This window comes from Lissotriton helveticus, chromosome 2_1, assembly GCF_964261635.1.
Source record: "Lissotriton helveticus chromosome 2_1, aLisHel1.1, whole genome shotgun sequence".
Classification (NCBI taxonomy): domain Eukaryota; kingdom Metazoa; phylum Chordata; class Amphibia; order Caudata; family Salamandridae; genus Lissotriton; species Lissotriton helveticus.
Window position 1 is genome coordinate 857554717 of NC_136059.1, and position 13893 is coordinate 857568609.

Genomic DNA, 13893 nt, shown 5'->3' on the forward strand with positions numbered 1-13893 from the left:
TTCTTCTTAACAAAGTACTTTGTGGTGTGGGTCTAGGGAGAGGGAGCCAGCGACCTCGGACGGATACTGCGATGTCAGTTACTGTTATCCTCCCGATCTGGAGGTCGAAGATAGTCAGCTCCCAGCACAGATCCACCAAGACTCCTCACACACCACACGCTCTGGTGTACTAGCTAGCACAGTTCCCCTGGTTGCAAACACGGGTCCCTTGGACTCTGGTAAGCTTCCCCCACGCTCCTCAAATTCCTCACATCCCTGCACCTCATGTGGGGTGCAGATCTTTACAAGCACACCCCTCTGCACAGTGTGATGACAGTGTACATCAGGATTGTCTTGTCCCAAAAGCCAATAACTTCCACCGATTCCTCCACATTCTGCACAGTCCTTACGATCTCATGCAAATGGGGAGATCCTTTGTGTCCTTGGGATCTCGTGGACAGGAAGTCCTTAGTGAGTACTTGGGGACACGGGCCATGACAGTCGGCACTTAGCTGCAGGCCAGCAACGTGCAGGCAAAATACACCAAGTGGTAGTTCCCTTCCTGGCGCACAACAAGCTTCAGGCCACCACAAGTCTGGGGATTATCCAGTTGCAGTCCCTCCTGCCCTAATTCCTCCCGTTGATGTCCCAGCATCGTACCAGCATAGTATGGTTCCAAATCCAAAAGCGTCCCTAACTTCTGAGGCCAGAGCTCCAGTAGTTATACCCACAATCACCTTTGAAGATGCAATCAGTTCAATAGGCCACCATTAAAATGCACAGGCCCTTTCTAAATTCTATCCTGTCTACCATCCTACCACACGAGGTTGGATCACTGTCTTTTGAGGGACCAAGACCCTGCCCCTTGGAATGCAGGTGCCAATTCTATCCCCACGTAACAGTCCCAGAGAGGCTTCTCCGAGTCAGAGGTCCACAGTTTCCCTTGAGCCCCTAGTTTATGGCCTTCTATCAGAAATGCACAGACATGGCTGCCCCCCAGCACCCAGATGTGAATTGGAGACAAGTTGGCAGGCACACACAGCCCTGGGTGTTGAAATGGCCACGTTCCCAAAATGACATTTCCACACACGTAATGTCGAATCCACTTGCACTACCGGAGAGGATTCCCCATTACAAACTCATCGATATCAAACACTATAGTGTTACTACTCTGCCCACGGGATTCTGCTCAGTAGCCTTTCGCTACATTCCCCCATGCCAATGCGAGTAGTTGGCCCTGTCATACCGAACGCACCACCCAGTGCTATTCACGACCCTTGTAACTCATCGGCACACATGCCCTACCTCTTCCTAACACACTGCACCCTATCCCCACGGAGAACTTCGATATAGCAGGAGACATGCAGGACAGTGACCCGTTGCTTTATAAATGCCAAGCGAGCAACAGCAATGTGCGCACACGGACCCCACCAAGGCAAACTTTTGGCATGATCGATGAGCTACCTCCATGGATGGCACAACCAGTACTGCAGGCCCCCAGAGGTGCATTCAAGTTTCATGCCCTGGTTATATTTCTTATAGACAAGGGACTTACAGCTAACTCGAATCATCCAATCATGTATTGACCAATCACCAGTATATATGACAAGCACAGCACTTTGGCACTGAATAGCAGTGTCAAACGTGCTCAAAGTCCTATGGCTAGCACCTAGATCAGTGTAAAACTGGGAAGGAGAAAAGCAAAAAGTCGAGGGAAATCACGCTAGAAAGGGTAATTGCCAACAGTTTTCAATCCCGGTCCATCTACTTCTGGTAGAACCAGGCTTGTATCCAGTCAGTGAGGCTAAAGTAAGTAGAGCCAGTAGCTTGTTGAAACTGACCGTAATGCATTGCTTTCTTTCACATAGACTCACATTGTCTACTGCACCAGCTCCTTTCGACTAGAATTGTGAGGACTGACTGTGTGAATAGAGACTCTATAATTGCAGAAGTCCCATCCCCCACCTATGGTAAACACATTTTAATCACACTTGTAATGCATGTAGTCCATCTTGTCCTCTTTGCTCCTTTGCAGTGCGTTTTGTTGAAGCCTGTCTTTTGTTTCTTGACCTCATCTGTGATAGAAGAATCCATATCACCAATGTAACACAAAGCTTTCCAGATGGAAAAATATCACTGGTGCAAGTTACTTAAGTGAGAAAGACATGGGAACTGCTAGGCGGAGGTTGGCTTGGTCTGCTTTATTTATGCTGCTACCTATTAGCCTTCTCTTTACAGCAGAGCCAGTTCGATGTCGCTACGGGTGTGTCAGCAGGTCGAGGGCTGTGGATGGGTGCCGGTCGTTTTATCAGGAACGGCCTACTGGGACACAGTGCCCACTCCCTCTTCCATTGGACCATTAGGACCTTTAGTCCAACACCAGTTCTAACCTTGACTCAGCATACGGACTGAGCATTCATTAAGAGCAAGGTGACACGAATCTCCACACTTTCGAAAAAGAACTCCATTGACACTTCTTCCTCTGCTAACCACTAATAAACTCATATTAAACTAATCAACCTTCGATAAAACAACTATAGAACAGGATTATATTAGCCGGGAAGGTGACCCCTGGACCCCGTTTCCTCATTTGTTCGCCCACATATGCGACGTCCAACTGATCTAAAGCCCTGAAGAAGTCCCAGTTTGGGACGAAACGCGTCGGCTGTATGTGTTTTATTGCCTCTTGAAAATAAAGATTCAAAGAAGAACTTCAACATTTCTGAGGAATATCTTGTTATTTTGCTCAGATATTGTTTGCACTTACTGTTTTGTGTTTTGTGGTGCACCTTTGCTGCAATTTGTTCTGAACCAAAATTCCCTAGGGAATAGGCACGGTGATGATGGGTGCCATTCAGTGTGCACACAACCCCCTTGATTAAACTTAAGGGTTAAGATACCTCACGGGGGATAGTTAGTCAGGTGCTTACTCTAGGCAGGGTCCATCATTTATTCAGTGTTTTTTCCAGTTCGATGGCTCTGTTCAAGTAGATGTGCACCACTATTGGCTTAGTACGACCTGCTTCGCATATTGTGTTATAATCGAAAATCTTCTAGCATTTGTGAACAACAATTTTCTATTCTATTAAGTACACAGAGGAGAAGATTATGCATTCTCTTTATTGTTTTATTTTAACAGCAGCAATGTAAACAAAAAGAAAAGCATGGATATATAATAAACTACAAATCTCAGAGTTCAAACAAACCTATCTCCAGGTCCACTTGGTTTATGCTATTTAGCGGCTGTGACAATTTTTGCATAATTGCATATTTGCCACATAATCCACCATCTGACGCATAATCTACAGATTTTAACAAAAAATGTCTGTTTCTAGCTCAGAGGGCTCAAAAGTTGGTAAAAACGCAGAGACACGTGTTGCTGTGCAGTGGAATGCCCTTTGCAAAGGTTGACTAGTCACCTTTCTGTAGCTTACTGCTATATTTGGGTGTTAAATTAGTACTAATGAGGTACAACTAATGTTAACAAGCTTAAACAAGACAAAATAATGAAGTAATACTATGGCAAAATATGCAGCATAATGCGCATAATGTGCCTTTTATTGCCGCATAATTTGACCCTCCCCTGTCGCATATTTCCAGTGGCCTGCTTATATGTCATAATAGAACGTCCCATAACCAAGCAGCAGTTACATCAGTGAATAAACCAGCTGCAGTACAATAACTCTGCCACTTCTGCTGTGAGGAAATTTTTTCTTGAATAATGAAACTCGAAATATCATTCTGGCTTTTGATCTGAAACTGAAAGGAAAAGAGCTTGTAATTGTACAAAAATGGGGTAGGGAATAACTAAACATTGCCAAGTAAAACACATCAAATAATAGCATCAGCCAGATTTTAACATGGTGGTAAAGAATCCAAAAGTTGAAATCTTTGAGGTTGATGACTAGGCGGAAGCCTTCACCTTTTATGTCTACTAGCAAGATGTTGCAGAGAAATCCCATAGGGCATTGTTGGTAGGGGGCTGTTTTTTTTTTGTAAGAAAGAAGACCCCGGTGGAGGCATCGTCATCGTCCACAACAACACCATCCGTATCACGACCAGCTCCGACGACACCTTCACTTCCAGATACACACCGACCCCAAGACCACCCTCAGAGGTACCCTCATCTACAGACCCCTGGGACCACGCACACTATTCAGCGAAGACATCGCCGACTTCATCAGCCCGCACGCCCTCCCCTCCGCTGACTACATCCTCCTAGGGGACCTCAACTTCCACCTGGAGAATAACAACGACCGCAACACCACCACCCTGCTGGACAACCTCGCCAACCTCGGACTCAAGCAACTGGTGACCACCCCCACCCACTCCGCCGGCCACACGCTCGACCCCGTCTTCTCCTCCAGCAAGCACATCTCCTTCAGCCACGCCACCGGACTCCACTGGACAGACCACAGCTGCGTCCACTTCAACTTCAGAAGGACCACGCTCCACCACCACCTGCAACAGGTTCCCCGCAGAAGCTGGAACAAGATCACAGCCGACCAGCTCGCCACATCCCTAAGCCAGAACCCTCCCGCCAGCTCAGCGAACCCCAACCAAGCCGCCATCAACCTCACAAGGTGGATCAGCAACTGCGCAGACGACCTCGCTCCACTGAAGACCCCCCCCATCAGACCCGGCAACAAGAAAGCATCATGGTTCACCGACGAACTCAAGAGCTCTAAGAAGAACTGCCGAGCCCTGGAGAAAGCCTGGCGCAGAGACCCGACACCAGACAACATGACCACCCTCAAGCTCGCCACTCGAAAACACCACCAGCTGATCCACACCACCAAGAAAATCGCATTCAAGGAACGACTAGACAACAACGCCCACAACAGCAAGGAACTCTTCAACATCGTCAAAGAGCTCTCGAACCCTAGCACCGGAAACAACAACATCACCCCATCGCAAGACCTCTGCAACTCGCTCGCCTCGTTCTTCCACAGCAAGATCGCAGATATACACAACAGTTTCAGCACACAGCCGACGCACCCTACTACCACACCAACGCCCCCTACCACCACCCTCCGCGCCTGGACCCCGATCAATACCGAAGACACCATCCGCACAATGAACTCCATCCACGACGGATCACCAACCGACCCCTGCCCTCACCACGTCTTCAACAAAGCCAACTCCATCATCGCACCCCATCTCCGGGACATCATCAACACCTCCTTTGACACCGCCACCTTCCCAGAGAGCTGGAAGCACGCCGAACTCAGTGCCCTACTGAAGAAACCATCAGCGGACCCCACCAACCTCAAAAACTACTGCCCCATCTCGCTCCTTCCGTTTCTTGCCAAAGTCATCGAGAAGACCGTCAACAGACAGCTGGCCGCCTTCCTCGAGACGAATGGATCCCTCGACCACTCGCAGCCCGGTTTCAGAGCCAACCACAGCACCGAGACCGCCCTCATCACAACCACAGACGACATCCGGGCCCTGCTCGACAACGGGGAAACAGCGGCACTCATCCTCCTGGACCTCTCCGCGACGTTCGACGCGGTCTGCCTCCGCACCCTAGTGCAACGCCTCAGCAACATCGGAATCCAGGAGAAGGCACTGGAGTGGATCATCTCCTTCCTTGCCGGAACAACCCAGAGAGTCCGCCTCCCCCCGTTCAGATCAGAGGCCACCGAAGTCATCTGCGGCATACCACAAGGATCATCGCTCAGCCCCACGCTGTTCAACATCTACATGAGCCCCCTCGCGGCCATCGCACGCCAACACAACCTCAACATCATCTCCTACGCCGACCACACCCAGCTGATCCTCTCCCTCACCAACGACCCAGCAACCGCCAGAACCAACCTACACGAAGGGATGAAAGACGTAGCCGAGTGGATGATGAACAGCCGCCTGAAACTGAACTCAGATAAGACGGAAGTCTTCATCCTGGGATCATCACCCTCCGCCTGGGACGACTCCTGGTGGCCCCCTGCCCTGGCAGTGCACCCAAACCAACGGACCACGCACGCAACCTGGGCTTCATCCCGGACTCCTCCCCCTCGATGACCAGACAAGTCAACGCCGTCTCCTCGTCTTGCTTCAACATCCTACGCATGCTACGGAAGATCTTCCGGTGGATCCCCACCGAAACCAAGAAGACGGTCACCCAGGCGCTCGTCACCCTCTACGCCGGAACCACAGCCAAACTTCAGAAAAGACTCCAGCACATTCAGAACGCCTCAGCACGACTCATCCTGGACATCCCCCGACACGGCCACATCTCCGCACACCTGAGAGACCTGCACTGGCTCCCCGTCAGCAAGAGAATCACATTCCGACTCCTCACCCACGCACACAAATCTCTTCACAACCAAGGCCCCAGATACCTCAACGACCGCCTGACCTTCTACACTCCAACCCGCCAGCTACGATCGACCAGCCACGCCCTCGCCGCCGTTCCCCTCATCCAAAGAGCCAAAACGGGAGGAAGATCCTTCTCCTACCTGGCGGCCAAGACGTGGAACTCACTCCCCATCCACCTCCGGCTGACCCAGGATCACCTTTCCTTCAGGAAGCTCCTCAAGACCTGGCTCTTCGAGCAGTAGTGGACCCCTCCCCCCCCAGTGCCTTGAGACCCTACCGGGTGAGTAGCGCGCTATACAAATGTCCATGATTGATTGATTGATTATCATCGCGCATTATGTTACAAGTGCACATTGCATTGTGGACATGCACTGGATTGTGGGATACGTTTATTACAGTTACCTAGCAACGTCGGAAATCTTTCGTGTCTCGAAGAGAGACTTTGGCGTCCAGCAATTGAACTGGACTTCATATATACATTTCGTTTACATAGAGACCTTGGATTCTCCGATACAAGTATCGTATTAATCATCAAAATGACGACGGTAACGACGTAATTTTTTTTAATGAAATGTCAGGTCAACGGTGACTACATTATTTATGTTAGTTTCTTTTTAAACATGCGAGACAGTACATTGTCACTTTTTATTGTTACATTTAAACGTATATTATATTGCATAATAATTTTACTTGCATAACATTCCCATAATTTTTCTCAAACCATTTTTTTTGTTCTAATATGGAAACTAATTCTGTTTTAGCTCGGCCCAAATTTGTGCAAAATCCAGGCATTCCTCCTATAATGTGGGAGGATTGGCAAGAGTCATTTGAGACTTACCTCGAAGCCATAGGTGGGGAAACCTTTTTAGCTTCACGTAAATTAGCTCTATTAAAACATAATCTTGGTGTTGAAGGGAGAAAAGTTTTAAAAACCTTACCTAAACCTGTAAGAGTAAACTTTACTACCCTAAATGTTACTGATGGTGAGAATAATAATTCGAGTGATGAGGAAGTTGTTTTTGACAGTTCTAAAACTGAACAAATCATTTCTGATGAATATTTGGACGCTTTAAAGCGTTAGAGGAGCATTCCGGTAAAAAAAACGAGCATTGTCATTGAAAGGCATAAATTCTTTTCTAGAGCTCAATTAGCAGGTGAAACAGTGGAACAATATATAGCAGTATTAAGAACGTTAGCTGCAACATGTAAATTTAGGGATCTGCATGAAGAAATTATTAGGGATCAGTTTATCAATAGAACTAATAATTTAAAAATTCAGGAGAAACTTTCAGATTTAAAGGATCCTTCGCTACAAAAAAAACATCAGTGTTGCCAGGAGAGTTGAAAATAATTCACGCTATGTAAAAGAACTTAGCAATGAACATACCAATGATGTTTGTGCCATCAGTAGTCATAAACCTAAATTAGCTAATGATAAGTTTAGCATGCATTGAGATGTAAACGAACCCAAACCTAAAGTCAATCCTGACAATGATAGAAATATCAACTTACGCAGTAAACCCACCAATAGCAGAACACAATCATCTTACAACAAACGTTTTTGTTTCAGGTGTGGCAACAATAGACATTCCGCGGACACTCCACGGTGTCCTGCTATTAATGTTACATGTTTTAAGTGCATGGAAAGAACAAAAGAGCTTAGGAATAATTCTAGACCCCAGCCATCCAGATCAAGTATTTTTCTAACTCAAGATGATGCTGTGTCCAAATGGAGCAAAACGTTTCCTGAATTATTTAATTCTAGGTTAGGGTGTTTGAATAAATTTGAACACCGCATAATTCTAAAATCTGATTGCACTCCTGTGGTTCACAAAGTCCGTAATGTACCGATTGTTTTGAGATCTCAACTAAAAGTTGAACTGGACAGATTATGCAGTGAAAACATTATTGAACCTATCGAGGCATCAGAATGGCTTAGTCTAGTGGTTTTGGCGCGCAAACCCAACGGAAAATTGCGCATGTGTGTGGATTGGAGGGATTTGAATAAAAACATCTGGATTGATCCCCATCCCTTGCCCCGCATTAATGAAATGATTGCTTCTGTTAAAGATGCCAAGTATTTTTCGTCTATAGACTTATGTAATGCATATTATCAGATAAAATGACACCCCGACTCTCGTCACCTTACATCATTTATTACGCCAGAGGGTGCTTTCCAATTTCTGAGAATGCCTTTTGGCTTAGCTTCTGCCTCAGCAGTTTTTCAGAGACTCCTGTGCAAAATTCTTAAAGATATTGATAACATGCTCGTATTTTAAGATGATGTATTCGTCTGGGGCAAAAGTGAAGTAGAGCATAATTGCATTTTGAAAGAAGTATTAATGAAACTACAATTAGCTGGTTTGACCATATCTGCTGAAAAATGCAGATTTGCTACAACAGAAATTGAGTATTTAGGGCATACTTTGTCAGCAGATGGTGTTAAACCCAAGAAAAACTTGATGGATGCTATCAAAAATGTTCCTTTACCTTCAGACAAAGAGCAGTTACGCTCTTTTCTGGGGTTGGCGGAATATGATTTGAAATTTGTTTCTCATTTTGCATCAAAGGTACATTGTTTAAGACTTCTTATGAAAAAGGTGCTAATTTTGTTTGGAACTCTGAGTGCCAATTGGCTTTTGACAGCATAAAAGACGATATCATCAGAGCTGTAACCCTTAAGCCTTTTGACCCCAACAACAAATTCATCATTGTTGTAGATGCTAGCGCTTACAGGTTGGGCGCTGTATTAATTGAAAAAAAAGGACAAGTCTGAATGGGTAATAGCTTTCGCTTTCTGTACCCTGAGAGATGCAGAAGCCTCTTACTCAGTCATAGAAAAGGAAGCGCTAGCTTGTCATTGGGGAATCAATTATTTTAAGACTTATGTTTGGGGCACACATTTCGAACTCAGGACAGACCATAAAACCCTTGTATGCATTTTCACCACTAAAGGAGCAGGTAAAGCAACTCCTAGAATAGCTAAATGGATATATAAATTACAATAGTTTGATTTTCAAATGGTGTATGTACCAGGCATTAAGAATGTTAATGCTGATTGTTTATCATGACTTCCTCTTAGTGACACTTCAATGAGAAATGAAAAGTGTATGGAGTGGTCAGTAGCTACTGTAAATGAAGCATGTAATGGAGCCATCAGTCCGGAAGAATGGAAACAAGCTGTTCTAGATGATCCTGTTTCACAACGAGTGATTTCATACTTGACACATGATAAAAAATCGCAGTATCTGGTGTCACAAAGAACTTTCAGAGTATAAAACTGTTTGGTCTGAATTATCTTATGATACTGTTGTAGGAATTGTCAGGAGAACGGACAAATTAATTGTACACTCCCGTTTACGTTCCAGACTATTAGAGCTCATTTACGAAGGTCATTCTGGCATGTCAGGCATGAAGAGAAGAGCCAGATGTGATTTTTGGTGGCCAGGGATAGATAAAGACATCAAAGATGAGTCAGAAATTGCGTTGCATGCATGTGTGGTGACAAATCTCATGTATCCCAAAACACCGCTATCATTACCGTTGCATTTCCAAAAGAACCTTGGCAAAAGTTAGCCATGGATATTTGTGGTCCATTTAATGTAGGGAGCATTGCAGGGAAGTTTGCATTTCTTTTAATGGATTACCATAGCAAGTGACCTGAGGTAGCATTCGTAAGGGAAACAAAAGCTTTCAATGTGGTCAGTTTTTGTGAAGAAATATTTCATAGGGAAGGTTATCCTGAATCTATCACTACTGACAATGGTCCGCAATTTTTGGCTGGGGAATTTCAAGAATATTTAGGTGGACATGGTGTAAAGCATAACACCACTGCTGTCTATTGTCCAAGGGAGAATGGCATGGTTGAAAGGTTCAACCGTGTATTGAAAGAAAGCATAAAATGATCTGTTTTGGAACATGTGGATTGCAAGTTAGCCGGTAAAAAAATGATTTGGAGCTATCGCAATACCCCGCATTCGGCTACTTTAGAGACTCCTTTCAGTCTTCTCCAGGGACGATCTGCTTGCAGTAAAGTGACTCCTGCATGGATGTGTAAGACTTCTTCTAGATTTGTTTCCAAAGATATTCTTCAGGAGAGGATAAATGAATACCAAAATAAATGCACTCAGAGACATAACAATAAAATCAGAAAACATATGCAGAGTTTTTGTGTGGTAGACTGGTTGGGACACTTCACAGGTTGGAATGTCAAAGGGAAGTTTTTCTAGGTGGTCTAAGCCTAAGAAAATCTTGAAAGTTGTGGGCAATTGTGTGTTGTTGGATGATGGTCATAGATGGAATTTCAATAAAGTAACTTCATGCAATGATTTAGAACGCAACATTTGGTTAGGTAACAAAGATAATACCAAAGTTTCCATTGGGGTGAAGGTCAAATCCTGTTGCTGTTCCGGTGACATCAAATGTTTCATCAAATGTTTCAGTTCCTTGTAATCCTGGATTCAGAAGATTGTCTGGGCGCTTCATTTCTAAACCAATCAGGTTTAGGGATTATGTGACTTAAACTTAAAACACCATATTATCTTAGTGTTTAAGTTATATCATTCCAATATTGTTGTTTTTTATTTTTATTATTCATTTTTATATTTATATTTTAGGAAGGAAGATGTGTTACATTTTTATATGTTTATATTCGACATGCAATTTGTTGTTCGTGTGACTGTTTACATTCCAGTTCTAGCCTGGATCCTTCCATGATTCTGAACTGTAGAGCACGGAGTGGGGCCAGGCAGTTGTGGCAGCAGCTGTAGGATGACTGTTTGTCTCGGGGGTTGTACCTACAATAAAACTACTTAAAGAAGAGCCTAATTAACGAGTCATCTTTATAAAATTAAAGGCCATAACCAAAGTTACTGTGACCACACTAGTTTTGAAGGTTTATTATAGCCTTTAATCTGTTACATTTATGTATTCACTTTTTCTTTTACTTTTTGTATTGCAAGGGTTCTTATTAACTGATGAACATACAGTTTACCTACTTTTTATTTTTCTAGCATAATATAATCCTTCAATTCATTCAAACATCTGCCATCAGGACATATATTAAACCACCATATATTTTGCATTAGTTAAATAATACATTCCGCCATTTTACTCATAATGATTTCATCGTGTTAAAATAGCAAGAGTTACGATCTATGTTCCATTTAGCATCCTTGACCTGGTCTGAGCACCTGCAGTTTTTTAAATGGGGCCTCAAAACGGGTCTCAATTAGGCTCTGTTTTGTGCCCAGGGCGTCCGTTTTTTCCGGACTGCAGTGCCAGCAGTCACATCGATGTGAGCTGCTCACACAGCCCACTACTCACTCGTGGAAAACTTATAGCATGACGTCATGCCAGGTGGTGTATGAATGTACGGGTTGTACCCAACTATAGTTACTGGAACCTGGGTAAGCTAAGTAATAAGAGGAAGGGGTTCCAGCTCATTAGAACAATTTATAAATGAATTTCAATTATTAAGTTACACAGAGACTGAATCTGTCCACATTGTTTTAATCACAATGAGGAAAACATGATATATATCATCTCGTAAACAGTCAATAATTGTATTGAACAGTGCCCCGGTTGAGGGAGGGGGAGTGAGTGATAGCAAGTGAGGAAAAGGTGATGGGGAGTGAATATCGTGACAGAATAATCAATCAATTGAAAATGAGCCATTGAACAGTTACATATTCTGTACAAAGAAGACTTAAAAGTTCAAAACTGCTGTATTTACATATAACATACTCCATAAGTTCCAATAAATGAAAAGTTAGGGCATGGAGTTGTCATACAAAACAAAAATTGTCGACGTTTCGACCCCCAAAGAGATGCAGGTAATTATTATTATCCTTGCCGTGGGGTCTTCATCAGGACGGGTGGTGGGGCAGGTAACCTGTATCGTGAATGGATACGGTATCTTGGTAAGGAAACTCTTTATGCTGTTTCAGGATCAAGCGTTCAAGACGCCTACCTCGAAGGTAATATAATTGATAGAAAGGCGTACTGCAGTGTCTGTCAGTTACGGGTGCCGAATCAATCTGGCGCAAATGACGGTAGACTTCGCAATGTGATGTCTACCGTCATTTGCGCCAGATTGATTCGGCACCCGTAACTGACAGACACTGCAGTACGCCTTTCTATCAATTATATTACGAAACGTCGACAATTTTTGTTTTGTATGACAACTCCATGCCCTAACTTTTCATTTATTGGAACTTATGGAGTATGTTATATGTAAATACAGCAGTTTTGAACTTTTAAGTCTTCTTTGTACAGAATATGTAACTGTTCAATGGCTCATTTTCAATTGATTGATTATTCTGTCACGATATTCACTCCCCATCACCTTTTCCTCACTTGCTATCACTCACTCCCTCTCCCTCAACCGGGGCACTGTTCAATACAATTATTGACTGTTTACGAGATGATATATATCATGTTTTCCTCATTGTGATTAAAACAATGTGGACAGATTCAGTCTCTGTGTAACTTAATAATTGAAATTCATTTATAAATTGTTCTAATGAGCTGGAACCCCTTCCTCTTATTACTTAGTCATGCCAGGTGAGCGTTGTAGACAAAGGGAAATCCTTTTAAGAGAGTAATTTTCTCTTTGGATTTCCCTTCTCTTTTTGAAACCCAGGAGCAGCAACATTGTTGTGGTGTCACCAGGGCTTTAAGTGGAAGCTTTTTCAATATTATATTCAACAAGCCATAGTTGCTGCTTTTTTATCGTATGCAACTAATAAATATTGACAAAGCCAATAGTCCTGACTTGTTGTAAGTATGATGTTACTTGTTATATCATATATCTGGATGCAATGACACAAACAGCAACATAGAAGTCGGGTGGCACAATATGGTAAGCAAAGATTTTTAGCTTGCATGTTTTTAAGCCACGTCCTTAATTAAATTGGCCATGCCCCTTTGAGAGACCCCCCCCGTTTTTCCATCCCTCTTAAAGCATAGCCTACACACAAAGCGCTCTTCAATTTAGAATGTCAAGGGGGACCAAATCTGCACCTCCTATTTTCTAGCACTCCTTCCCATACAATTATGCAGTGCTTTCACCATATTATACATACTTATCAGCCGAGAAAGCTATTGTACTGTAGGTGGATCACATTCCTTCCACACGGTTGCTATTAAAAGACCTGCCACAGCTGTAAAATTACCATAAAATAAATCTGCCCCATATCCCCCATAAGAGCCAAGGCGACCCCACATAACATCAAAGATGAGCTGAGATGTACCTCCCTTCTAAAAAACTATTCCCGCATCCCCAATGCACTCTCTTAGTGGGATTAGTGTTACACAATCATAAAACATGTACCAAATCACCGAGGCTATTCCCACACTGAGGGTACTTGTCATCAGCCCTTCTGCCCTACGTAAACAACTTGGTTGGTGTGCAATATAAACTAAAAAGTTTTTTAAAGTGTTGAGATTTGAGACTAGAAGTCAGCAGTACTTTCAACCCTACCTCTATTGAGATCCAACTATCTAGGCTCTGAGCCTCCAATTTCCCCGCCCATTTAACCCAATGATAATTAAAATCATCCACCTCCATATTGTTCCGTAGTTTATAGATCT